Source organism: Benincasa hispida, chromosome 1 (assembly GCF_027475165.1).
Source record: "Benincasa hispida cultivar pf3 chromosome 1, pf3_genome.v1.1, whole genome shotgun sequence".
Taxonomy (NCBI): Eukaryota; Viridiplantae; Streptophyta; class Magnoliopsida; order Cucurbitales; family Cucurbitaceae; genus Benincasa; species Benincasa hispida.
Window position 1 is genome coordinate 53972773 of NC_143478.1, and position 15060 is coordinate 53987832.

The following is a 15060-nucleotide window of genomic DNA, read 5'->3' on the forward strand; positions in this document are numbered from 1 at the left end:
GTATTAAAGGAGATGAATACATAAGATTAAATATAGAGTAGAAACAAATACGGAAAGAGTGTCAACGTCTAGACACAGATCCCGATCGGAGATTTATGCTTGCCAATGTGTGGAAGTGGTGGAGAGGAAAGCTTCCCTCTCAGGCTTGCCTTCCTAGTAGAATTGACCCTTGCACAGAGCTTCAACTTCTGAAATTGGAAGAATTCTCTGCTCGGAGACTCACCTCTCGGCCTTGTGTCGTGTTTCTCCCAGATTTACTCTATCAAGTCGCTTCAGTCCAGCCTCTTTCTCATAATCAATATATGCACGTCTCTATGTATACATGTATATATTTTCAGTGAATTTGAAGAAGCTATTTATAGGCGAGACCTTAGCTCTTTGAATTTATGGTCCCCACTGTATATTTATGGTAGTTCCTGGAATGGCGGAATGGAAAATTCCTTCTGTTACGCAATCAATCTGTCAGAAATGCACAACTAAAAGCTGTACATTTGTTAGAATCTTCCGCAAATGCATTGCTCTTCACAACTTCAATCTATCACCGCATGCAATGTTGTTTTTGGTTACCGCATGCGGTTGAAATTGTGTTGATCACTAAAGCTCTTGATCGATTTTCGCATGCACTGTCATTGCATTGATCATCTCTTCATTCTTGATTGATGGGTCCAATGCGACGTAGATGCGTTGTTTATTTTGTCTTCGAACCATGAACGCATGCGGTGACTTATTTCCTTCAAAACAGAGATTGAAACATTCTATCTCGCCATCGCAATGGTGTTAGTGGGTGTATTCACGACATTTCATAATTTTCACATTTCTTAGCCAATTTGTATACTATTGATGCAACTTTCCTTTCTTTTTGCCACAATATCTAAATAAAACTGTATAAATAACTTGTATTTCTACAAGTTATCATCAACGCATTTCCATCACCGCATTTCATTCCATATTTTCACCTCATAAAATAACGCATCAATTTTTTGGCAATGTTGCTGGGGACTTCGGCAAATCAGTGTGCTAATGGTAATTTTTCTGATTTCGTTGCAGCTCTCAATCTCTAACAAATTATGACCCGGAGATTGAAAGGACGTTCCGATGACAATTAAGAGATAGCCATCAACAACAACAATCAGATAAAGACGATATGGCGGAGCAGCCTGAAAACGGAGCACCAAACGAAAACAACGTCACGGTGAATTGTCCTACTGGCAAACGATTGCAATAGGCCCATTCGGAACTATGCATTGCCAAACCTCTACGATTTCTCTCCAGGAATCATGAGGCCTGCCCTTGATGGAAGCCGATTCGAAATGAAATCGGTGATGCTGCAGATGATCCAGACTGCAGGACAGTTCGGAGGAAGGCGTGGCGAGGACTCGCACACCCACCTCCGTAGCTTTATAGAAATCTGCAACACTTTTGTGTTCTCGAATATCTCTACCGAAGAAGTTCGACTAACTCTGTTTCCATTTTCTCTATGTGATCAGGCAAGAAAATGGGTGTATTCTCTCGAACCAGGAGAGATAAGCTCATGGGAACAAGTCTTCGAAAAGTTCATGAAGAAATACTTCCCACCTACCGAGAATGCTAGGAGAAGGAAATTAATAACAAATTTTGAACAAGAAATGACGAATCGCTCAGCGATGCTTGGGCGAGGTTTAAGAGGTTGGTAAGAGACTGTCCACATAATGGCTTACCAGACTGCTTGCAAATGGAGTTTTTTATCAAGGACTGAACCCTACTTCGCAGACCACTACCAATGTGGCAACAGCTGGTGGTCTGCTTGATAAAACAGATGAAAAGGCCAAAAGTATACTTGATCGCATTTTCAAAAATCACGAGGATTGGTGGGAAAGTGATCAAAGATTAAAAATTAAAGACAGTGACGTAAACAACGGGGCCATCGATCCCTACAGAATCAAATGACTGCGATGATGAGTTTGATACAAGGCATCGTAATTAACAGCACGGGAGTAAAGAAAGGGCAGGTAAACGCAATTGCTCAAACGACCGCAAGTTGTGTCATCTGTGGAGATGCTCATTCGGTGGAAGAATGCCCAGAAAATTCACAGTCGGTATGCTTCATAAAGAATAATCCCTACTCTGATACATACAACCCCGAGTGAAGAAACCACCCAAACTTCGCGTGGAAAAATCAACAACAAAGCTTCCAACCAGTGACGCAAAAAGAAGGGCCACCTGGATTTTTCCCACGAAATAACGGTCCAACGAACCAAAGCCAGTAGCTCGCAAACACCACAATCTTCGTCTTTAGAGAGCTTGTTAAAGCAGTACATTGAGAAGAATGAATCAGTGCTTCAGAATCAAGCAACATTCATTCGAAATCTCGAAATTCAGCTGGGACAAATTGCGGGCAGCTCAAAAATAGACCGCAAGGAGCGTTGCCGAGCTCAACTGAGCTTCCGCGCAATGTTGGGGGTACAGGGAAGGAACAATGCTTAGCAGTCTCCTCGCTAAGCGACTAAATGACTGCGGAAGTAGGGGAGGAACCCATCACGACCAACTTGAATACGATGACAACCGAGGACCCGTTGACTTATAATTCGGAAAAGCTCGAAAAGATGAACCCCGAAGTTGCGTCCACCCTCAAGCCTTCAGAACATGAGATAAAACAAGTCCAGCTACCACCAGCCCCGCAAGGATTGAAAGAAAAACAAAATGATGAAGAAAGATCGCGATAGTAGCAGCAACGCAAAATGTCATGATCCCACCAAAAATGTGCGACCCAGGAATCTTCATGATACCATGCTCCATTGGAGGGGTCTACAGTGGCCAAGCACTATGCGATCTTGGGGCGAGTATAAATGTAATGTCGCTATCAGTCTTCAAATGATTGAATATTGGCACACTCGTGCCCACAACAGAGACTCTCCTACTTACGGATAGATCCCGAATACATCTCGAAGGAGAGTTGAAAGATGCCACAATCTCAATTGATAAATTCATCTTGCTGGCAGACTTCATCATTTTGGATTATAAAGCGGACGAAAATGTACCCATCATATTGAGACGACCATTCCTCTCGATCGGCCGCGCTCAAATTGATATGTGCAAGGAGGAAAACATCAATAAGGAAAAGATTCAGATTAAGGCAGTCAAGATTCCAGAAGATCGAGAAAAGAAGAAAAAGCCAGCATGGATGTGAAAAGCCCAGCTTGGAATAAGCGGTCCCTGAGTTACTTTATGACTCAACCTCATCAGGGACGCAATCCTGTTGAATATACTTTTTCCTACATCAATACTTCATGAACTTTCATCGCTTTGTTGTTATCATTTATCTATTTGCAGTTTACTTGTGTTGAACGATTGCAATAAAAGAGTTTGCTTTGTTTAATATTATTTGACCCTCTCAATGTGTTTCTTGCAACGATCGAGGCGAACGATTGCGGAGGCAGTACACAAAGAAGCAACTTATCTTATTCCGTCACCGAAATCCAAAGAAGGTAGATCGCCGCAAAGCAGGATGTGTCAACAAACAATGCGAGCGATAGTGCAAATTTAGTGGTTGTATTCTTCCTTAACTTTATTCCAAATTCTGCAGTATCGCGTCGCATTTTAATTTTGAAATTTTATCACCGCATCCTCTTTGATTACTGCAATCATTTAACATTGATAAATTTAGTAAGTCACCGCATGCTTTCTCTTTGTCAATTATGATTTCAATGATGAAACACATGCTTCTATTTTTTCATATACACTAGAGTCAACTTCATCTTAGAAAAGTCACCTCATGAAATATTTCTAGAAGTTAGTGGTCTGCTAGCTTTCTTTCAAACTGACCCTTTACCAAACTTTCTAAGAACATCGCATGACTTCTTTCAATCTTTTGGCAATGAGGACATTGCCACATTTTAAATTTGGGGGTGAGGTATTTATTTTCGACCTTGCTATTTTTAGCTCTATGAAAAAAAATGAAAAAAAAGAAAAAAAAACAGAGGGAAAATTTTGAGAATACAACTCCACTGTCAACACAATGGGGAAACCCATGTTGATAAGAGTTAAGTTGTGAAGAGCACTTACCCGTAGTTGGATGTCTGCATGACACACATGGGGGCAAGTCAAACGAAAGTAAGTTGCCAGGATCAACGCATAAATAAATGATCGCAACTCCGTTGCCAAGTAGGTATGAGTTTAATCTGAGAAAGAGCGCATTGCTCGTAGTTGGATGTCCGCATGACACACGTGGGGGCAAGCCAAAATGAAGGTGAGGCACTTAGATTAGCGCAAGGTCAAAAAAAATGACAATGTCAAAAATATGCAAGGATAAAAATCGGTTAACACCCCAGTGAAAAAGTTTTTTTGAAATAAATCCTATGATGTCATGGAATCCAGTAAAGTCCTTTTGAAGGTTAAACTTGCAGTCCCTAGGTCTTAGAAATATTTTAAGAAGAGACTTGAATAAGAATTAAGGAAATTTTTGTGTATAGGATTTGAATGATGTATTCTTGAGAAATCTAGGAAAAGAGATTGTGGTCAACTTTCTAAAGGAAATCTTTAGCTTATGCTTAAGGACAAGCATTGTTTAAATTTGGGGGTGTGATAACGGGCAGAAATGCACGTTATTACAGTGCTAAGTTATTAAACAATATAGGTTTGCATTGATAAAATATATAAGATTGCGTCCAAAAAGCATTAAGTTTGTAACATTGCAGTCACATGCATCCATCACATAAAAACAGTTAACTTTTGTATTTTTATGCAGAATATGCGTTGACACAAGGTAGAAAGCACGATCACAAGAAATCAACGGACGAGCACAGTGTTACCGCAAGGCTTTGCGGTGATTTGTGCTCGCAAACATCTACTCAAATTTCACCCTAAAGCTCTATAAATACCGAAGGAAACCTTCAGCAAAGGTGTTCGGTCAATTCGACAAGTTTGGATACTTAGATAATTTTCTCCGTAGTTAGAATAGTCTTGTTCTTAGATTTTCTTTTATTTTAAGGCGGAAGCGAGAGAAGCGAGATTGTGCCGATAGATCATTTCAGTGAACTTAGGAGAGTGCCAGAAGCTTCAAGATTAGAGATAGGGCTAGCTCCTGCGGAAGTAGGAATAACTTTTGAACAGAATAGATTTGACAGTGTAAAAGACTTGGGAAGCAAGGGATTGCTACCAGGCTCTCTATCTTTATCTTCCATTGTCATTTTATACTTAAACTCATCTATAGAAATGGAATTCACTTCTTTATATCTATTCACTCTCTGTTTATTACGCATAAATCTGTCAAATGGGTTGAGAAGCAGTTAGCTAGCTTAACTGGGGATCTTCATTCTATGTAATCATCTTGTATTATGTATGCATCATTCGTCCATTAGAGATACTCGGGAGGGTAGTCTAAGGATAGGATCTAGGCTTGGAAAAGTCAAGTTATAATCTAGGCTCGAAAGAGTCAGATTAGAATGCATAATCAAGAGATAAGAGCTTAGGAATAAGCATTGTTTGCTATTAACGCATCGCATGCATTCTAGAGATAGGATATGATTGTGTGCAGTCACCTTGTCTTTGTGTGCATCTTGCATCATCGCATAGAAAAAGAGTAGAGACTTAGGAATAAGCTCTATGGACATTGTTGCATTCAACACATGTGTCCGAGAACTAGGAGCACCACATTTGAATTGAAAAATGATTTGTTGTCGCATGAGTGTAGCATGATCGCATAGTTTGACGCATTCCTAGGAATCCCTAGCGAAAGGCCTTCTCAACCCATTCCTCCACATACTTAGTGTATCTACCGCATAATCGAACTATTCTCAAATCCGCCGCATACATTTATTTATACCGCAAACAACAAACCAAAACACTTATTTGATTTCTTGGTTACCGTAAAGTCTTCTGAGAAATTACCACCACATATCGTTTTCCCTATTCCCTGAGTTCGACCCTGGACTTACCAGGAAACTCAGTGGAATTATACTTAGATTCCGCTGAGAAAACTTGTCGCTCAAAACATATCCATCACCGCATTTCATTCCATATTTCACCTTATAAAATAACGCATCAAGTTTTTAGCGACGTTGCCGGGGACTTCGGCAAATCAGTGTGCTAACGGTAATTTTTCTAATTTCTTTGCAGCTCTCAATCTCTGGCGACTTACGACCTGAAGATTGAGAGGACGTTCCGATGACAATTAAGAGACAGCTGCCAACAACAACAACCAGATAAAGATGATATAGCAGAGCAGCCTGAAAACGGAGCACCAAACAAAAACAAGGTCATGGCGAATCCAATCTTACTGGTAAACGATCGCAATAGGCCTATTCGGGACTATGTATCGCCAAACCTTTACAATTTTTCTCCAAGAATCATGAGGCCTGCCTTTGATGGAAGCCGATTCAAAATGAAACCGATGATGCTGCAGATGATCCAGACTATAGAACAGTTTGGAGGAAGGCGTCGTGAGGACCCGCACGCCCACCTCCGTAGCTTTATACAAATCTGCAATACTTTTGTGTTACTGAATATCTCTACCGAAGAAGTTTAACTAACTCTGTTTCCATTTTGTGTGATCAAGCAAGAAAATGGGCATATTCTCTCGAATCAGGAGAGATAACCTTGTAGGAACAAGTCGTCGAAAAGTTCATGAAGAAATACTTCCCACCTACCGAGAATGCCAGGAGAAGGAAATTAATAACAAATTTTGAACAAGAAAATGATGAATCGCTCAGCGATGCTTGGGCAAGGTTTAAGAGGCTGGTAAGAGACTGTCCACATAATGGCTTACCAAACTACTTGTAGATGGAGATTTTTTATCAAAGAGAGATAGGAATAATCTTAGGTCAGCCAGGTTTATGCGATTACCTTGTCCTATGAGCGCATCATTCATCATTTAGGCATACTTGGGAAAGTAGTCTAAAACCTAAATCTATGATGCGAGAGAGTGGATTGGATCGCATAAGCAAGAATGGTGAACTTAAAGATAAGCTCTGTTTGCTATTACACAACGTATGCACCCTACGGATAGGATATTGCATGCGTCTAGAAGTAGAATACAGTGGTATGTGGTCATCACACTTATGTGTGAGATCACGTGAGCGGGTTATGAAGGCTTAGAAATAGGCTTCTCAACACTATCACGTATACATCGCATGCATCCTAGAATTAGGCACAAGTGTGTGTAGCATGATCGCATAGCTTTACGCTGGCTGGGGTTGCCCTTGCGGTCAAGCTCAGTGTTGCAGTGAAGACATCCTCACATTTTATCCATTTTTCCATGCATTTTACTACGCGTCAACAGTTGTCATGTCTCTACCTCTCATTCATACTTTCTCTGCTTTGTCTGTTAGTTGGGAGTAGGAGTAGTTTATAGCTTACAACCCCCATCATTTGTTTGTTTATCCGCCGCAAACACATCACCACATACATTTAGCTACAAGTCCATGAATTCGACCTTGGATCACCCGAGAAACTTGCGTTCGAGTTATACTTGGCGCGCGCGCAAGAAAACTTGTGATAGGAATGCATGGTCATTGCATTTGAGATCGATGCATATTTTCTTTTCCACCGCATGACCACGACGCATGAGTATAAACGCATAACCTAAGACATGCATCACATAATTGCGCCTCCCTAATTTTCGTCACCCTACTTTGAGGAATGAGTGAATTTCATCTTGTGTAACTGAGTTCCCAACTCCCAAATCAGAAAAGTCTCCAAAAAGGTAGGCATGTTGAGTTCGCAATATGGCCACTTTCACCCATACTAATCAAAGGACCGCCTTCAAAGGCAGGAGTTCCCAAAACACTTAGGATTGAGGTCATGTCATCTGTGGTCATTTAGGTGAGATGTAAGTCTCAAGTATCAACAGCGTTATACAAATAGACTAGTCATCTCGATGTCTGGTCTTATACAAACTCTTTGTATAGGACACCCCCGTTCGCATGTCTCTACATGAATGGTCAGGATCTACCATTTGTAGTAGTTCACAACACTTGTAAACCTCTACAAAGCGGGCCATATCCGTAATGTCACTAAGACCAAGTATCCCTCCTTAATCCTTATACTACAGACCTTTTTAGGTTATCACTTAAGGCATGATCCACTTGTATATCTCATATACATGCTTAAGTTTACATACAATAACCATGGAGCTTTGTTTATTAGATATGAGCAAATGCCAAATAAAATAACTCTTATTTTATTCATAACAAACTACGAGACTCTGGGAGAATTAGGACACCAATCCCAACACAGAAAGCTTAGAAGGCATTTCTTTTACCTAGAGGGCTAGCTTTCACACTCAACCGTTGAGAACATATCTACTCTTTTCTCACGGAGCCCTAACTCGACTAGCAGATGTAGCTATTTTCACCTCTATCCATGCATACACATACGCTTTTTTCAAGCAAGCTAGCATTGCCTTTTTTTTTTATGCATTAAATAACTCCTTCTTTTTACAACTATTTTGCCTTTTTTTTTTTTAATACACCACACATTAGGTCCTTTTTTATCCACTTTGTCTAGTTTTGCTTTTAAAATGATTCAATTACTCTAAAGGCTAAAGGTGGGCTTTCAAGGTGACAAAGAAAATCAAGGAGGATAAAACTTTTCTAGGAAACTAGGATTCTTAAATGAACTCAAAACAAGACATTCAATTTTTCATGATATTGACAAGAATTTTTTTTTTTTTTAAATGAGGTCAAAATCTCATTTGAATTTTTTTTTTTTTTTTTTTTGTATCTAAGGTCTCGAAAGCATACACCTAAAGGAATGCATCATCAACTTTTCATTGACTAGAAAGAAATGATTAAGCAAAAACAAAATGAATTGATTTTATTTGTTGTGTTTCATACATTCAAACAATCAAACATTCATACATTTGAAGCAAAAAATGTTGTTCAGAGTCACAAAAAATCTCTCTTTTTAATCATATTTTTATCATATCATCAAGAATCAAGGAGTATAAAGGAGCATCAAGAATCACAAAATTTTGAGATTCTACAAATTGTTGGGGTTGATGCTCTAAATTTCGTAGGGTCTTGTAGTTTGTAATTGTATTGTACAAACATTTTATTTATTTAATAAAATATGAGATGTTTTATTTTACATTTAGTAGCATTAAACCCAAAAACCAATAAACTAACATCCAAGGTTATCTTCTATAGTTTAAACATGTATGTAGAGACATACAGGTAGATCGTGTTTAAGTGATAACCTAAATGGTCTGTAGTAGATGGATGATACTGGATACCTTATCCTTGTGACACTACGAGTACGAGCCGCTTTGTAGATGTTATAATTGTTGTAAAGTGCTACAAATGATCTGATTCTAATCCATCAGATGACTATTTCCGTAACTCCACTCTCGACTACCAGTAGTTTTGGTTGCAGAATCTCGTGCAAGTTAGGTTGTGGTTGTATTGGCTGTAAGTGAAACGTAGGCACTTTAGGTATGTGTTGACCATGCACTCTCGCGGAATGGAATGTCGTATGTATGATAGAGGTGGTGTGGTGATTGACCTTAATGTTGTTATCCCCAAGGTTTAACAAATGAATACTTATGAAGCACGATTCATAAGACCTCGATCCATTTCATTTCCATATCCACCTTATGAGATCCACTATTGGCTTTCTTCGCATTGAACTTCTCGACTTCAATGTTCTCAATTGCATACTGGGAAGGATGGAACCATGGGAACGAATCTATAGGGCTATCACCTTCTTTGGCCAGATCTTCTAACCTTTTCACAATTACAGTTCACTACGCCCTTTACCTAGGTAGTGTGCTAGTACAATAAGGTAACCCAGTAGCATATGAGAGCCGAAAGCTCAATGAAACCAAAAAGCGTGGAGACATGTGAGAGGGGGTATTCTATGCAAAGGATTTTGTATAAGACCAGATCACAAAACAACTAATCTCATTATTTAACACCGTTCATAATAGAGACTTACATTTCACTAGGATAACCATAGGTGACATGACCTAAATCCTGAGTGAGTTGTGAACTCCTACCTATGAAGGCGATCTTTTGATTTGTATGGGTGAGAGTAGCTAGATTTCTGACTCAACAAGCCTACCATTTTGAGGATTCGTCTGATTGGGAAGCTGGGAACACAGATACACAAGACATAATTCACTCATTCCCCAAGGTAAGGGAAAGTAGATAAATTGCTCCCTTAAGGGCTGATTTTAGGGCTTGAACAATGTGGCGCCACACTCTCTTTTAGCCTGAGAGGGGTTTAGTCATAGTTGGACTATGATTTATCGTTCATTAGAGGGATCAATGGTACTTAAGGAGTTAGTGTAACTATAGGGGAAAAATGGTAATTTTGGCCCGGTACAGCTGTTAGTCTATAGTGGAGTGCCCAACAGTTACTGGATGTTGAATAATATAATTAAAAGAGTTTAATTAATTATTCAAGTACCATTGGAGCTTTAAGCTACAGGTCCATGAGGTCCCTTCTGTAGCTCAACAGGGATCAAATGAGAATCAATTTTGGATTAATTTGAATTGTTCAAATTAATTGAGGGAATTAATTATATGTGATATAATTAATTTAATTTAATTTAATTTAATTATATATGATATAATTACTATAATGTATTTGATACATTATAAAATAAAGTTTATTTGAGATGAAATGAATATTTAAAAATGATTCAAATATCAATTATATGAATTAGAATTATATAATTCATATAATTGAATTTAATATAAATAAAATTTATATTAAATGTCATTGGTGAGAAAATTGAAACTATAGGTTGTAATGTATTTGATACAATATAGAAACTATAGGTTATATGTTATATATTATATAAAATATAGTTTATGTATATATGTATATGAATATATATATAATTAAATTATTTTTAATTTAATTTAAATTTATTTACTTTTGAAATTAAGGGAGGGAAATAACCTCCCTCCCCTATTCTCACTCAACCACGTATTGTGGGAAGTGATGATCTTTTTCTTATTTGTTTTGGAAGATGAAAAAAGATAAAAAAAAATTTTGCAAAAAGAATTCCCAGAAATTTCTTTTTCATCCCAATCTCAAATCTCCTCTCATCTCATCTCTATTTCTCATTCCCTCTACAAAAAGTCAGAACCCACAAAACTCCTGGATTTTCATCCTAGAGAATACAAAGGAGACCAATTGGTGGTGGCCATTTGGGATAAATTAGGGTTTTGAGTTCGTGTTTTTTTTTTTTTTTTTTTTTTGTAAAGAGGATAAACGTGAAGAAATCATTCTTCAAGGGTTAGTTTTCCATCTCCTTATTGTTCTTTTCTTTATTTCATAAATGCATGTTGTAAATGTTGATTAATGCATATTGTTTCTGTTGATTTTATAAAATTGAGAATTCTGTAAAAATTGGGATTTGGGTCCGATCCCCGTTAATAGAGATTTACATTTCACTAGGATGACTATAGGTGATATGACCTGAATCCTGAGTGAGTTGTGAACTCCTGCTTATGAGGCGGTCCTTTGATTTGTATGGGTGAGAGTGGCCACACTACCAACTCAACAAGTCTACTTTTTTGGAGATTCGTCTGACTAGGGAGCTGAGAACTCAGCTACACAAGATGGAATTCACTCCTTCCCTGATGCAGGGGTAAGTAGATAAATTGCTCCCTTAAGGGCTGATTCCGAATCTTGAACATAATGGTCACACCCTCTCCTAGCTCGAGAGGACTTGGTCATATTGGACTATGACTTATTGTTCATTAGAGAAAAGTGGTACTTATGGAGTTAGATGTAACTATAGGGGCAAAACGATATTTTGGCCCAGCTGTATTTACGAGAAATTTGTGAATGGTCATCACGTTGTTGATTGGTTATATCCAATGGACACATAAATTTATTTGTAGTGCGAAGAGTGCAGTTGTCGGTCTTTAATGGAGTACCGGTAGTTAACGGATGTTGGGCAATTTAATTAAGTAGTTTAATTATATACCCAAATATCGTTGGAGCTTCAATCTACAGGTCCATAAGGTCCCCATTGTAGCTCAACAAGGATTTATTATTTGGATTCATTTGAAGTGTTCAAATTAATTGAGGGAATTAATTATATATTATATAATTAATTATAATGTATTTGATACATTATGAGAGGAATTTGAATATGATTCAAATACCAATTATATGGCTAAGATTCATGTAATTAAATATAAATATGATTTATATTAAGAGGAATTAAAATATTTGGATATGATCCAAATATCATTTATATGGATGAGATTTATATAAATGTGATTTATATTAAATGTCATATATAGTTGAGAGAGAATAAAATCTATAGTTTATGTTGTATTTGATGCAATATACAACTATAGGCTATATGTTATATTTGATATAACATATAGTGTATATATATAATAAAGTAGTTATTATATATATATAATTTATTTGAAATTAATAAAAGGGAAGGAGTTATAACTCACTCCCCACATTCTCTCAAAGAAAACTAACAAGTGATAAAAGAAATTGAGGGAATCATATTCTTTATTGACTCACAATTACAGAGAAAAGTTATCTGAAAGAGAAAGGTTCTCTGAAGAAAACTTCCTTCTCATCCTCTCTTTCTCCTTCCCTCTTCCAATGATTCAAGCAAACCCACAACTCCTACTTGAATCCTTTAATCCCAAAAGAGAATACAAAGGGTTCTCGCTTGGTAGTGTCCATGTGTGAAGAATGAGTTCTGATCGTGGCTAATACGAAGGATTACTAGAAGAAAGGTTCTTCAAAGGTGAGGTTTCATGAAACCTGTTTTTCCTTGTAAAAGCATGTTGTAGTTTAACCTTGAATGCATATCTAATGTATGTTTACTTTAAAATTTGTATTCAATAATTAATGGAATTTAGACAATCTGTTTTCGCTCAAGGATCTCCTCAGGTCGAGATTCCTTCATGACTAACCATCAATACATACCATGAGGACATAGTCAAGACTCGCCAACAATGAGTCAATCATATAACCCAAAGAAATTTATCTAAAACTAAGAAAATAGGTAAAAATGTAGAAAAACTAAGAGGGCACTCCAAAGCTCGGGGTAAAACCTCTCTTCCTTCCAAAACCTTAAAATTAAGAAAATATATATAGTGGCGTGGCAACGCTACGATGACGTGAGTAGTATTGCATCTTTGTGGCCTTTGATTGCCATAGTATCGCATGCAACGTTGCGGCATTGGGGTTGAAATGCATGGTGGCAATGCGAATATGTGTGTTTCCCTTGCCTGATGCGTAACTGGTATGTGCAAGCGTACACGTCTAGTTTAGTATAGTTTAAAATAGTCAAGAGACCAAGCATCATCCTCCGAGAATTACTTATTTAATTCGACTAGCTATTAGGAAATCGTCTCAGCTTTATCTAGAGATTCGAAAATTAATTGTTTTGAAAACAATAATATAAAGAAAGCAAATAAACGTTCGATTTAGGAACTCATCTAGCTAAAAATCCTAGGGTATTCATCTCACTCTACAAAGTTTGTGGTTTCGAAGGATTTTCATTCAATAAATTTAATTATTTACTTGGGCTTCAAAGTCTATAATCTAAATTTCCTCTTTCGAGCTCAACCCTATCTAATGTCTAAATGTCAACCCTATTTTCATGCAATTGAAATTATTAGACATAGCATTAAGCTTCCTCATTATGAGCTTCTAACAATTTCTTATCATTCTATGCATAATAATTTCTTATCATTCTCGTGCATAATATATTGTTAGTTTAACATGCTAGTTTTGCTTCATAAATCTCTCTCTCAAGCATAATTAAAAACCCTAAATCAATGAGATGTGATCAAACATTCAATTGGAAAACCACAAACATGATAAAAAGTAAATATAACTCAATCAATTAAATTAATGAAAAATCATCCACAAACAATGTCAAAATCAATCAAAACATAGAACTAAGAATAATTTAGCAACTCATATCCAAAATTAAATCCCTAAACATGTTGTATGTTTTCATAGAAAAAGATAAAGCAAAGGAATAAGAAGTTTCCATTGATCTTGATCTGTCCCTGACACCATTCTCTCCATTGTCTTCTTAATTTCTTCCACTCAATCTCATCGTTACAACTCTCAAAAGTCCTTTGAGTAGCAACCCTTGGCCTCTGTCAAAAGCCCTAAGCGATCCCAAGTTGAATTCCCCTTTCAAATGACTGCAAAACTGCTATAAAATAGGAAAATCAATGTAGCATCGCGGTGCCAACTAAAAAATGTGTGTTGGAAAATTTCATAGCGTCGTCGGGCTGCACTGTAGTAGCCTATTCTGTGTTCAGCATTGTGCTTTCTTTTTTTGTGCTTTTTAAACCTCTTTTTACTTCTTCTTTTGCCCTAGGTCAAATTTTGACCTTCCTAAGGGGTATTGTCTTCTTTTTACATCATATTTGGTACATTTCGATCTAAGTGCTCGTTTCCTATAAAATAAATGAATAGAGCATCAAAGAATGTATTTTTGCAATAAAGCTAACTAAAATCTAAGCCTAAGAAAGCATTTTTCTAGTGTTTTTTAGCGACAGTGTTATGGTGTTGTCAATTATTCATGCTACTGTCTTGCGCACTGCACGGCACTGTAGCGCCTCTTTCAGGGGGCATTTTTGTCTTTTGCCCCTCTTTTAAGGTTGTTTGCTCTATTTTGACCTATTTTACACCTGAAACATCCCCAATAGTCTCTTTTGCTTGATTTCTTGTCTAATAGCACATTTAAACATTAAATACATAAGAACTAACCCAATTTAGGCCACTAAAGATAGCTCATTTAGGAGCTATCATATAGATTTTCATATTCGAATAAAATTATCATGATTGTAATAGTTTTGAAAGGATTCTCTACGAATTATGGCCAAACTCTCAGCGATTTTATCCCTAAAAAAATATTGAAGAAACCCTAGCCTTGGAGGCTATAAAATGGGCATGAAGCCAAGGACTTAAGACATGAAGGATTCATTAATTTCACTTAACGTATAATATTGTAGATCTCCTTTCTGATATTGCATAATACTATAAATCTCCTTTCTGATACTGGCAGCTCGAGATGCTGGGAAGAACTTTTCCGAAAACTGCCTCTGCAACTTCTCCCAGGATGTGATGCTC

General features: G+C 37.2%; 2 non-coding genes across 2 annotated transcripts; both read right to left on the minus strand.

Moving 5' to 3' along the window:
• Positions 1-1589: 1589 nt before the first annotated feature.
• Positions 1590-1695, minus strand: LOC150038543 (small nucleolar RNA R71). Its single transcript, XR_016527424.1, has one exon. It is a non-coding gene; the product is annotated as a small nucleolar RNA R71 (small nucleolar RNA).
• A 4938-nt stretch (positions 1696-6633) lies between these two features.
• LOC120070378 (small nucleolar RNA R71) lies at positions 6634-6740 on the minus strand. Its single transcript, XR_005479874.1, has one exon. It is a non-coding gene; the product is annotated as a small nucleolar RNA R71 (small nucleolar RNA).
• Positions 6741-15060: the final 8320 nt, after the last annotated feature.